This window comes from Choloepus didactylus, chromosome 5 (genome assembly GCF_015220235.1).
Source record: "Choloepus didactylus isolate mChoDid1 chromosome 5, mChoDid1.pri, whole genome shotgun sequence".
NCBI lineage: Eukaryota > Metazoa > Chordata > Mammalia > Pilosa > Megalonychidae > Choloepus > Choloepus didactylus.
This window is the reverse complement of record NC_051311.1, coordinates 68,777,910-68,790,019: the sequence shown is the minus strand read 5'-3', so window position 1 is coordinate 68,790,019 and position 12,110 is coordinate 68,777,910. Positions and strand designations below refer to the sequence as shown.

Below are 12,110 nucleotides of genomic sequence, written 5' to 3'. Positions count from 1 at the left end.
AAGGAAAGCAGAGCAACCCATGCACGTGGAAAGGGGTTTTGCCCTGGAGGCAGAGAGCAGGTTTTCCATCTTGATGCTCAGGAAAAGTGCTGCCACCCCAGGCCTCAGAGAGAGTGGGGCACATTCCCCTTGGGATTGGGAAGAGCCTGGCCACCACCCCACTGTTCAGAGAGAGATGCAGAGTCTGGGTGGCACTCCGATGCTTGAGGACGGTGGGGCTGAGAAGAAAGTGTTCTCCCCAATGCATGGATATGTTGGAGCACCCACCCCGGCATTTGGAGAGAAAAGAGCTATGGCAAAAGCCCTTGGAAAGGATTGGACTCCTGCTTTCTCAACCCAAGGATAACACTTCATTCTATAAACAACTCTCAGACTTTGAAATCTAATGAAATTTGACCTGTGGGTGTAAGGAAATGTTTCGGTCCCATGAACCCTGTTTTCTTTTCAATTTCTCCATATGGCAATGAGAATGTTTATCCTATGACTGTCCCTCCTGTTTTCATATTTTTCATTGTGGAATACAACACACATACATATAAGTGATAACTCTCAAAGTTCAATTTAACAAGCAGTTAGACAGCAAATTTCAAAGAATATCATAGGTCATGCTTCCACAGTTTCAGTCACTTCCCCATTGTGAAGCAAAACATATACAAAAAGGTAATATCTTTCAAAGCATAACCCAACAAGTAGTTATATAGGAAATTTCCGAAGTTGTTATGAGTTACAGCACCACAGCCACAGTCAATTCCCCATTATGAAATACCATATACATACAAGAAGTTGACAGCTTTCAAACCACAATTTAACAAATAGCTACAGAACAAACCCCAAAGGATGCCATGGATTACAGTTCCACCATTTCAATTCTTTCCTTCTAGCTATTCTGATATCCTAGCAACCAAGAAAAAGAAAATTATATAGAGATTCAGAATTCATAATCCATTGTTAAAATTTAACTATGTTACTATGTTACATAGTAACTATGTTACTATGCCTTGCTCTAGTTTAATCACTTTCTCTATCTTCGGGGATGTCTGGGCAGTGACCACCCTAACTTGTTCATGTTGAAAAGGGGTGTCAACATTATAGAGAAAAGGAGACACATCTGATTGATGTTCTTGAAGAGGCTATTGCCTCTGGGTTTTGAGATTTAGCTGGCATAGGAGTTCTCTGAAGGATTATAGATTCTGAAGAATAAACTTGGTGAGTGAAACTTGTATAGAGTTTCAGATAGGGATCTGGGTATTCTGTAAGTTTTTGTGACTACTATTGACTTGGGCTTATAATACTTTGGTCATTTGGCATATCTAGGTGAAGCTTGCATAGGAATAACTTCCAGGACAGCCTCTTGACTCTATTTAAAATCTCTTTGCCACTGAAACCTTATTTTGTAGCCTTTCTCTTCCCCCTTTTGTTCAAAAAGACATTCTCAATCCCTCAATGCCAGGATCAGGCTCATTATCCATGTCCCACATTGCTGGGAAGACTCATTCATCTGGGGGGTCCTGTCCCACATCAGGGGGAGGGTGATGGATTTATTTGCAGAGTTAAGCTTAGAGAGAGAAAGTCCACATTTGAGCAACGAAACAGGCTCTCTGGGGGTGACTCCTAGGCACAATTATAGGTGGGCTTCGCCTCCCCTTTACAACCACAAGCTTCATCCAAGCAAGCCTTAAGATCAAGGACTTGACTTATAAAGTATGGGGTTCTTTAGTTCACATAGCATATCTTAGGTCCACAATAATCCATCCATATCTCATCATCACTTAGCTGTACAATCCTCAACACTCTCCATTTTAAATAATTCTCATGACCCAAAACACCACTGTCCCTCCTTTGTATATTGGCAGCAGATAACTTGTTGTAAGTTTCACAGGTCCACGGCCAGAGGGGAATTTTGCCTTAGGAGAGGCCACACCTGTAACTGATTTTGATAAGATTTTGTACTTGCCTGTTGTTACAGAAATTCATTTAAGCTTTTGTGAAATTGTGTGGAATGAATGTATTTTGTATATGGAAGATGCTTGGAGTTGCTTGGAGATGCTTGGAGATGCAGAGAGAAGGACATTTGGAGATGCTAACAGATGAAGCCCAAAGACATTTTGGAGAAAGCCATTTTGAAATGCTACCCAGGAACAAAGGAACACAGATGCCAGCCAGGTGCCTTCCCAGCTGACAGAGGTGTTCCAGATACCATTGGCCATTCTTCAGTGAAGGTATCATCTTGTTGATGCCTGAGTTTGGGCACTTTTGTGGTCTTAGGCCTGTAAGTTTGTAAACACCTTTATAAAAGCCAATACATTTCTTGTATTTTGCATAATGGCAGCATTAGCAAACTGGAACACTAGTGTATAGAAACACTACTTATTTTTGCAAATTGATCTCATACCCTGCCACTTTGTATAATTCATTTATAGCTCTGGTAGCTTTATTGAGGATATTTTAGGATTTTCTATACAAAGGATTATGTCATCTGCAAATAGGAAGAGTTTTATTTCTTCCTTTTCAATTTTGATGCCTTTTATTTCTTTTTTCTTGCCTAATTTCTCTGCTTAGGACTTCCAGTACAATGTTGAATAACAGTGGTGACATCAGGCAGCCTTATCTTGCTCTTGATCTTAGAAGGAAAGCTTTCGATCTTTCAGCGTTGAGTATGATGTTAGCTGTGGGTTTTTCATAAATGCATTTTATAATGTTGATGAAGTTCCCTTCTCATCCTAGTTTCCTAAGTGTTTTTACAAAGAAGTGGTGCTAAATTTTGTCAAATACCTTTTCTGCATCAATTGAGATTATTGTGTTTTTTTCCCCTTTGTACTATTAATATGATGAATTAAAGTAATTTATTTTCTGATGTGAAACCACCCTTACATTCCTGGGAAGAATCCCACTTGGTCAAGGTGTATGACTCTTTTAATGTGATATTGGATTCAGTTTGCTAGTACATTGTTGAGAATTTTTTCATCTATATTCATATGGGATATTGGTGGGTAATTTTCTTTTTTTTCATAGGATTTTTATCTGTCTTTTGTATTTGGGTGATCTTGGGCTCATAGAGTGAGTTAGGGAGTATTCCCTTCTCTTCACTATTTTAGAAAAGTTTGTGCAAGATTGGTGTTAATTCTCCTTAGATTGTTTGGTAAAATTTACCAGTGAAGTCATCTCATCCTGGACTTTTTCTTTGCTGGGAGGTTTTTTTATTAGTTTTGATCAATCTTTTACTTGTTATTGTTCTGTTGAGATCTTCTATTTCCTCTTGAGCCAGTAGGTAGTTTGTGTGTTTCAAGGAATCTGCCCATTTCATCTAGGTTATCTAATTTGTTCACATGAAGTTGTTCATAGTATCTTCTTAGAATCCTTTTTCTTCGTTGGGTCACTAGCAATGTCCCTCCATTTCATTTCTTATTTTAGTTATCTCTTTCCTTCTGCTTGCTCTTGGTTTAGTTTCCTTTTTTTTTTGTAGATCCACCAGTTGTTAGGTTATTTCCCTGATGAAGTCTTTCTTCTTCTTTTTTTTTTTTTTATTAAATTCAGTTTTATTGAAATACATTCACACACCATACAATCATCCATGGTATACAATCCACTGTCCAGAGTATGATAACATAGTTATACGTTCATCACCACAATCTATCTCTGAACATTTTCCTTACATCAGAAAGAACCAGAACAAGAATAAAAAATAAAAGTGAAAAAAGAACACCCAAATCATCCCCCCATCCCACCCCATTTGTCTTTTAGTTTTTATCCCCATTCCTCCACTCATCCATACACTAGATAAAGGGGATGTGATCCACAAGGTCTTCACAATCACACTGTCACCCCTTGTAATCTACATTATTATATAATTGTCTTCAGGAGTCCAGACTGCTGGGTTGGAGTTTGGTAGTTTCAGGTATTTACTTCTAGCTATTCCAATACATTAAGAGGTGTTATCTATATAGTGCATAAGAATGTCCACCAGAGTGACCTCTTGACCCCATTTGAAATCTCTCAGCCACTGAAAGTATTTCGTCTCATTTTGCATCCCCCTTTTGGTCAAGAAGATACTCTCAGTCCCACGATGCCGGGTCCACATTCATCCCCGGGAGTCATATTCTGCATTGCCAGGGAGATTTACACCCCTGGGAGTCGGGTCCCACGTAGAGGAGAGGGCAGCAAGTTCACCTGTCGAGATAGCTCAGTTACAGAGAGAGAGGGCCACATCTAGCAACAAAGAGGTACTCAGGGGGAGACTCTTAGGCACCATTACATGCAAGTTTAGACTCTCCTTTGTGGTAATGAGCTTTGTAAGGGCAAGTCCCATGCTCGAGGGCTCAGCACTCTTTCTTCTTTTTTAATGCAAGTATTTACAGTCATAAATTTCCCTCTTAGCACTGCCTTTTCTACATCACTGAAGTTTTATGCTATACTTGCATTTTCATTCACCTCAAGATATTTCCTGATTTCCTTTGGGATTTCTTCTTTAACCCATTATTTGTTTGAAAGTACATTATTTACTTTCTACATAATTATGAATTTTCCAATTCTTCCTCTGTTATTGGTTTCTAGATTCATTCCATTTTGGAGAGATACATTGTATGATTTCAATATTTTTTAACTTATTGAGACTTGTTTTGTGAACTAACCTATGGTCTCTCCTGGAGAATGACCCATTTGCACTAAAGAAAAATGTGTACTCTGCTGCTCTTGGGTGAAGTGTTCTATATATGTCTTTTAATTTTGTTGGCTTATATTATCATTCAAGTTTTCTATTTCTCTATTGATCTTCCATCTAGATGTTCTATCTATCATTGAAAGTGGCACATTGGTATCTCCTACAATTTAATGTAGAATTGTCTTTTTTTCCCTTTAAATCTGTCAATATTTGCTTCATATATTGGGGCTCTGTCATTACGTGCATCTATATTTATAAATTTTTGTCTTCTTGTTAAATTAATCCCTTTGTCAGTATATAGTGACCTTCATTGTCCCTTGTAAAAGTTTTTGACTTAAAATCTAATTTACCTGATATTAGTGTAGATACCTCAGCTTTCTTTTTATTACTATTTGCATGGTGTATGTTTCCCATCCTTTCACTTTCAACTGACTTGTATATTTGAACTTTAGGGTGAGTTCTCTTGCAGACAGCATATATTGGGGTCATGCTTTTTTTATCCTTTCTGCCAATCTCTACCTTTTGACTGGAGAGTTTCATCCATTTACATTTAAGGGAACTACTGAAAATGCACACATTACTCTGGCATTTTGCTATTTGATCTTTGTAACTCTTTTACATTTTTTATCCATCAGTTCTTCTGTTAATGTCTACTTTCATATATTGAACAGAGAAATCTGCATTAATATCTCTTAATGCCTTCCCAACTCCTTGCCATTTTGAATCAGTCCCAATAAATTTTCTCCTTGATAATCACAGTAAAGAGTGCATTGGCAAGGAAGTTTCATTTCCTCTGACATCCACATCAGAAGGTGTGCTTTCGTGGCAAAATGTGTAGTTTCTTACTTATGAATATGGATTAATATCCTATAAATACAACAAACAAATGCTATTCCTCCCTCCTCCCTCTGATGACAATGCCTTAACTCAGATGAATTCACGGGACTCTGTTAGGGGTTTTCAGCCCCTCAGAACTCACTGCGTGAATATTACCTCACTGCATTTAGGAAAGCTGCTAAGTGAGTGGAGTGGGGAGCTCTGAACCCTATGTCTTTGCCCAGATGACTCAGAGAGACAATGGGTGTGGGCCCAGCAGAGTCTGCAGTCTGGGTACTGGACTGAAAGCCCCACCTATGTCCCTTATTCTTCATACCATTTATAATTTTCAAATCCTTCACTTACTTTATCTCAGTTGAGCCGCACGGAACCTGCTGTTTCCTACCATGGCAGCTCTCACCTGTTCAGCTGATACTATGTTCATGAGAAATGGAAATGAATGTGAGCCTGAAAGAGAAATTAGCTTAAGCCAAAATCCTTCCCCTTTTGGAAAATTATTGGAAGTAGCCTTGGGGGTGGGGTGGGTGTTGGAGGGACTTCAGAAACAGATTGTAAAATCTTTAATTTCAGTGAACTACTAAAGTATAAGAAATTTCTCTGTCAAGTATTGATATAAAGTGCCTAAGGCAAAACACAGTGCAGAGTTCTGCTTTTATTTTCCACCAAATCGCCCAATTACATTTCCTTGGTGTAAAAGATGAATGCTTAGCATCCTGAGGAGTAGGGCAATATATATTGTAATTTAACAAAGGAAACCAACTGCATACATCCAACTCTTAATTTCCCTCTGAAGTCACCTAGATCCATGGTAATCTTTAAACACTAAAAACAATAATCCTTATGATTACAAAACAGATATTCCCCCTGTTGAAACCTTTGTTTTCATTTATCTTAACCATTCATACTGGTGGAAATCCCTGTGGCCTTTCCATGACTGGCAGTATCATAAATAAAACCCATTAAGGCAGGTAATTTGAAATTAAACATATAATTTTGTGAGCCAAATATAATGGCTAGACCAAATCAGAGCCCAAAGGCCTTTAATACTGTGTTCCTTTTCTTATCCTTGGACTCCAAATAACACTAATCTGCCTGAGTCATTGTAGAGTGAAATTCTTCAGGGGAATGTTGCAAAATGAAAAGGACACATGTCTAACAAGAATACAAGGTATTTAGAGAAAGAAAACTTTTGGATTATATTTCTGGGTCATGTACATAGAGCTGGATTATTAATTTTAATTGAACAACTTTAGATGACTATTTATATGCTAGTTGTCCTCAAAATAATATACTGCCTGGCAAAAGGTAAGTTTTTCTCTAAAAATATTTCATCTATACTTGCATATGATTATAGAGTGTGCTTTTGAGCCTTGAATCATTCAACATTTGTGAGACTCTAAGAATGTGTGAATATTTCCTCTTTGGAGCAGCTGAACAATGCCCCTATCCTATCATATTGCATTCAGCCTCTTCCCTGGATTGTTTTATATCCAAATTAATGATGAAGTCGATTCTTTTCACCTAGCAAGATCTAATCAGTGCCATAGGAGAAAGTGCTGCCTTGGGAGTGACAGGTATTGTTATTTGGGGAGACAAGAATTTATCTTCATCCATGGTAAGTCGGTACCTTGGAGGTATATTTAACATATTTTTTAGTATTTTCTTTGTTTTCCTATAGAGTTCACTCCAACAAACTCTCATGGTCCTCATGGTAAACCAGCTTTAGAATAAAGGCTCAGATCAGTGCCTGGTACATAGAAGAGGCTCAATAAATATTAACTTCTGTTACGATAATAATCACAATACTGACATTTGTTGAACATTTAGTACATGCTAGGAATGTGGAAAGTACTTTATTGGGAGTAGGAAGATTGCCTAGTTACTAGTCAAAATAACACTATCAGGTAGAGACAACCAACATTTTCTAATATAGGAAACGGGAAATATACACTTGGGATAAAAGCTACTTTGGCTGGTTAGCAGTGGAGCTGGCATTAACCACAGGCAATTGAACCCTGAAGCCCACATATTTATAACCACCATATACATTGAATTATATCCTAATTTGGGAAGTAGAAACAGATGGTACCGCAGTCACCATGTTGAACTTATTCTTCTTTCTGGAGAAATCAGCTGAAAATTAATAGCATTTAAAATACAATTTACATATGTGTCTTCCAACTTCTTCCAGTTCAAGCATTGTTTACTCCAAGAAATCTTCCTAGATTTCCCCAATCCAAATTAATCACAATCTCCTAGATATTTCCATAAATCATCTGTTTATTTCTCTATGACATAACACATTGTGCTTTGAATTATAATTGTACCCTCAATACTTTTTCTTAAATGTTTTTTAAAATTAATAGTAATCTGATATTATTTTTAGACTTTATAAGCTCCCTTTGAGGTTACCAGATGCAGCTGATGAAACTATTTTCAACAATATGAGGTTAAGGGTCTCCTGTCCCTGTAGAGGATTAGGTAGAAATTGACAACAAATTGGGTAAAAACTGAGAGGGTTATTTCCTGGTTTTCCGCCTGTGATGTTTCCACTCTACCCATGAGGCTCAAGAGAGGAGCTTCATCAGGAAGCTGAGTGCACAAACCTCCTGGCCTCTATTTAGCAACCACAGATACAAGACTTTGACAGGCTTATAGGCATTCCTGTTCGAATCGTATTTAGAAGTAGAACCCAGAGCAGTTGATGTTTGAGGACAATTAACATGAAATCCAGAAAGCTTCAAATTGATATTTTGACAATCAATCCATGGCATGTGATGACTCAAGCTCCTGCACAGCCATGAAATGTACCATGTACCTGAAAGGTGATCAGAGGTCAACAGATGAAACTGCACCTCTGGCATAATTTCTAATTGTGGATTCCTAATCGGGTTCCTTCCTTTCCCATTCACATACATTAACTTGGGAGCTAGAAGAAGAGGGGTGTAAATAAAAGAAAATCTTTTAGGTTGCATCAGGGGCCAATTTGCAAGTTCAGTTGCTTAGCCCAACTGTAACCTATACTCCACCTCCTTTCTTTCAGACTGCTTGTGCTTTTCTGATTGGGACTCCTGTGTTAGAGCACCTGGGAGTCTAGTTGTTCCCTAACTGGAACCAAGCCATCTGGATTCAGTCAAGTCTGAAGAGCTGCCAGGGCATTAGCTGCTCTAACCTTGTCACTCTCCAAAGAATTGCTAATACCTCTTTGTTTCTGTATTTCTAGGGCAACTGTACAGGGTGAAGCAGTTTGTGAGTTCTGATTTCAGGAGCTACATAGTCAATGTGACGAGGGCCCCTGAGGTGTGTGCCCCGGGCACCTTTGCAGCAATAATGGGCCATGCGTGAGGAAGACGTGGAAAGCTCCTGACCACCTTCATTTGGACCCACAAGTTACCTCATAGAGACCTTTGAGGATGGAGACTTCATTGTAGAAGGAAAAGCATCTGATACAGATTTGGAAGTGATAGCTGAGAAATTTTCCTGTCATTGTTATTAAGGCAAAAAAGGAGCTGATTGTTAGGAAATGAAAACTGCTGAGGGCTGTTCTGGGGCTTCCCCCATTTCTGCCTCACTGATAACTCTGTGCCTGCTAGCTTTAGCAGGTTATCCCAGCAGTCAGTAGTGGAATAATTGAGTTTAAAGGGAACTGTGTGGTTTCTAGAGTAGTTACTTAGGGAAGAGATTAAACTTATGACCATTTTTGTCTTAAGAAATCCATTGAGAAGTATTGTGGATGTCACTGACCATAAACAGAAACAGATTATTTTATTAGACTCCAATTTGTTTAACAAACCAGATCCACAAGTATAAACAATGTGCCCTTCTTCCTATTAAAATGCTTAAGTGGCATTTAAACTAAAGCTGGTGGATTTTATACCTCATACTAACACACATACTTGAAGTGTGCATACAAATTTTAGATTATTAATTTCAGGTACTGGTTTTCCAGACAGCAGCCTGTTTCAAGGATTGATCACAGAGTAATTCTCTGACTCAACAGCAGGGGGCGCCTCAGGGCAACAGAAGAAGACGAAAATGCGAGTTCCTGCTCCAGGCCCAGGCTCACACCAGTTTCTGCTCCCAGCCCACCCAGTCTCACTGGGCACAGAACCCGCTCCTCCCGCGACCCCTCATGAGGGGCAGGGACTAGATGAGGGGAGCCCTTCCCAACTCACTGCAGAGGCCTCTGTTCCGATATGGGCCTTTCTCACTGACCATGATTCCTCCCCTCGCAGACCCTGGTACTCTGAATACTTTGAGAGGCTTTAGCATAATATGCATGCTTGCCATACACTTGGGTTTACTCTTCTCTTAATCCTGGCAGAAGCTGGGGCCGTGGTTAATAAAAATAGGCTTGGTGCCTTTTGTTAGCAAAATCATTATTAAAAAATATTCTGTAAATTATTTTTAAGGGAGCCAGAAGTGCAGTTGGGATGGGTCCTATTAACAAATATTGGATATTTTTGGCCCCCAGAAGTCAGCCTTGTGTAGTGGCTTTAGAGTCTGTGTGAATCTAATTAGAATCAAGGTTTCACTACTTCCCTGGTTGTGTGACCACGGAAAAGTTACTTCTACTCCTCTATACAGTTCCAACCTCATGAACTGTTCTGAGGAATACATGGAATAATTCATCTCAGGAATATTTGGCTCTTAGTTCATGTTGCCGATCCACAACCATCTTCCTTGGTCAGAGAAGTGAACGAAAAGCTTAGGATAATACAGGGCCTTGGGAATTTCCTCCTTTTGATTCAATGTCCTATTTATAATTACTTCCGCATTGTGTTGTTCTCCGGTATATTCAGCTGATAGGACTTCCTTCCCCTGGAGACATCTTTTGCAAAGGTAAATTCAAGACATGTATGATGCTGTTGGGGAAGGAATGATAATTGATTCAGCTTCCTGATTCATCTCCTTTTTCTTTCTATGTAACATTTTCAATCCAGGTGTGCTCTTTGCTTCAACTCTGGATTCCTGCTTGCCAGAAGATATTGACATTTTATTGTCCAATTTCTAAATGCAAAAAAGAAAATAAAACAAAAACTTTTATTATCCCCTGAATAAGAGGTAATATCACATAGATAACCTTTTAAAAATTAAATTTGTTTTCATACCTAAATGATATAATCACAGTATAGAAAATTTGGAAAATACAAAAAATAACTAAAGAAATCTCCAACGATCACTATAAGCTATTCTTGTAGCTTCTGGTGTATTTCTTTCTATAATTTCTTCTGAAGACTTTTTTACATGCATAATAACTTTTGCATAGTTTTGCATATCCATATATTATAAGTAGTTTTCATGCTGTTTTATAATCTTCATAACTATCATTTTTTGAGGTCACAAATAGTCCATAAACTGGATGTAGTAAAGATTAACAATTTTCCACAAATAGTCCATAAACTGGATGTAGTAAAGATTAACAATTTTCCATATGCTTTGAATTTTAAATGTCAAGATTTTATTATTTAGTCACCTCATCAGAGAAGACTTTTCAGAACACCCTTCTAATTCATTCATTCATTCAATTATTAATCAATTCATTCATTAATCAATTTATTGAGCATTCCTTATATCAGGTACAGTCTAGGCTTTGGAATACATCTCCAAACAAAGCGGACAAAACCCCCTTCTTTCTTAGAACTTACATTCTAGTTGAGATAGACAGACACTAAACATAGAAATAATTTATATCATATATTAGGAGGTGACAAGATATATGGAAAGGAAATAGAAGAGTGGGTGGTGGTAGTATAGTACATGTGTTGGGCCTTATTGAGCAGGTGCTTTTTGAAGAAAAGAAGAGAGAGTTAGCTAGGAAGATACTGTGGGAAATGGTGGTTGAGGCAGATGAAATCAGCTGTTTCAAAGTTGGAAGTGGGCCTGGTGTGTTCAAGAAAGAGCAAAGAGGCTATAGTGCTTCCCTTCAAAATGAACTTCCTACTATGTGCCAGACCTACAATGTCTGGCACCTACAGTGTCTGGCACATAGTAGATGCTCAAGAAGTATTGCTGAATGAATGAATCAAAGAGTGATTCAGCAACCTGAATCAATCAGTGAAACCTATGACTGTGTTATAAAGGTTTTTTTTACGCTACATATTAATAGTGAGTTATTAGAAAATCATTCACAAGCATCACTGTTCTCTTCTTCTGCTAGCACATTAGCCTCTAAAATCACATAGTCTAACACCCATGTGAAGAGCTAAGGCCTGAGGAGAACAAATTACTAGGCAAAGTTAAAGAATCAGTTTGTAGAAGAGCACTCTGAATCCCGATTGCCAAGTTGTTGTTTTTTTTTATCATAACTCTTACTTCTTTTTCTTCTTGTAATTGAATCCAAGGATATTCATTCAGTTTTTGACCATTTGACCATGAATTTAATGCATTTGTTATTCCTCTTATTTTGAGCTACTACTACTGCTGCTTATATGTAATCAACCTGCAGCTCTTCCAGTGGCAGAATCTCTGTGGACTTCATTTGGCTCACTGCTCCTGGGTCCTCCTATGCTGCTTCATGCCCTCAGAGCTTCCTAAATTCATCCTAACTTCCCTTTGTGGAAACAGAAGAATACTTAGCCTCTTCTGTATCTTTTGTCCTTTTATATAGATTCAA

General features: G+C 38.2%; 1 pseudogene; it reads left to right on the top strand.

Annotated features, from left to right (window-relative positions):
- LOC119535329 overlaps window positions 1-9,116 on the top strand; it is a 32,728-nt pseudogene extending 23,612 nt beyond the window's left edge.
- Window positions 9,117-12,110: the final 2,994 nt, after the last annotated feature.